Source organism: Quercus lobata, chromosome 7 (assembly GCF_001633185.2).
Source record: "Quercus lobata isolate SW786 chromosome 7, ValleyOak3.0 Primary Assembly, whole genome shotgun sequence".
Classification (NCBI taxonomy): Eukaryota; Viridiplantae; Streptophyta; class Magnoliopsida; order Fagales; family Fagaceae; genus Quercus; species Quercus lobata.
Window position 1 is genome coordinate 2149872 of NC_044910.1, and position 1275 is coordinate 2151146.

At 37.2% G+C, this 1275-nt stretch overlaps 1 non-coding gene and 1 pseudogene across 1 annotated transcript in view; one reads left to right on the plus strand and one right to left on the minus strand.

Annotated features, from left to right (window-relative positions):
- The window catches only part of LOC115954350, a 107-nt gene extending 5 nt beyond the window's left edge, over positions 1 to 102 (plus strand). The window contains exon 1 of the small nucleolar RNA XR_004083890.1: positions 1 to 102. This exon is cut by the window's left edge and continues 5 nt beyond it. This is a non-coding gene — a small nucleolar RNA (small nucleolar RNA R71).
- The window catches only part of LOC115953232, a 5346-nt pseudogene extending 4708 nt beyond the window's left edge, over positions 1 to 638 (minus strand).
- Positions 639 to 1275: the final 637 nt, after the last annotated feature.

Below are 1275 nucleotides of genomic sequence, written 5' to 3' on the forward strand. Positions count from 1 at the left end.
ATGATGGGGGCAGCTTGCATATAATTTCTTGAAACGTTCCCAATATTCATGTAGGGACTCTCCGTTGTGCTGCCTTACACCACAAATTTCTTTTCGAATGTTGGCTACCCTTGAAGCTGGGAAATATTTCTCCAAAACAACTTCTTCATCTCATTCCATGTTTTAATACCCCCGGAGGGTAGATAATAGAGCCAATCCTTAGCTGAATCCTTCAAAGAAAACGGAAAGGCTCTTAATTTAATTTGATCTTCAGTCACCCCTGTGGGCTTCATACTCGTGCATACCACATGCAACACCTTTACATGATTGTGAGGATCTTCACCTACAAGGCCATGAAAAGTGGGCAAGAGATGTATTAGTCCAGATTTTAATTCAAAAGTAGTATTAGCATCTAAAGTAGGGAATGTTATGCATAAGGGTTGTTGATTCAAATCAGGGGCAGCAAGCTCTTTCAAAGTTTGATTTCCAGCCATGACTTCCTCCTCTTCTAAATCAGAATTGCTAGCAAACAAGGAATCAAGAGCTAGATCGTGCTCTTCAAAACTTCTCCTAACTTTCCTCCTTAACCTGCTCAAAGTTCTCTCTATTTCTAGGTCGTACTGCAAAACACCTTGATTAGAAGATCGAGTTACAGTCATAAACAATCAAGGAAACTCTAATAAACCATGAAAAAAATCAGGAAAAATCTAGAGTAATGAAAACAAATAAAAATTCTACGCTAAAACACAAAAAACCCTAGAAAACAGTGGAATTTGGCCTCGAGAGGGTGGGGATAGTAATCCAAAGGATTAACTAGTCTTGCTCAGAACGTTGTTTATCTTCAAAAAACTATACTATCAAGGCCTAGTTCTACCGCAATCTGAATTCTGCCAAAACTGTAACTATCGAAAACTAATTGATGGTTTTTAGACCCTTTAAAATCACAATCAAATTAACCTAGGTAATTAGCCAAGTGATTACTTAGTCAAATTAACAAATCTAGGTTAACACAAATATATCATACCAATGTATAGCAACGGAAAATAAAAAACACAACGATATGATAACCTAGGAAAACCAAACCGGTAAAAAACTTGGGGAGGATTTAACTTAGCTATCTTCAAGGTAAAAAATCGAAGTTCATACAATAAGACTTACAAGCCCCCACGCTCGACTTCTTATTGCTACCTACCAGTAGAACTTACTTATACGATCACATGTAAACTCCGAATCCATAGACTCCTTCTTTCTTTGGCCTTTGCAAAACACAAACATCCATGTTTGTGATTTTGAGAT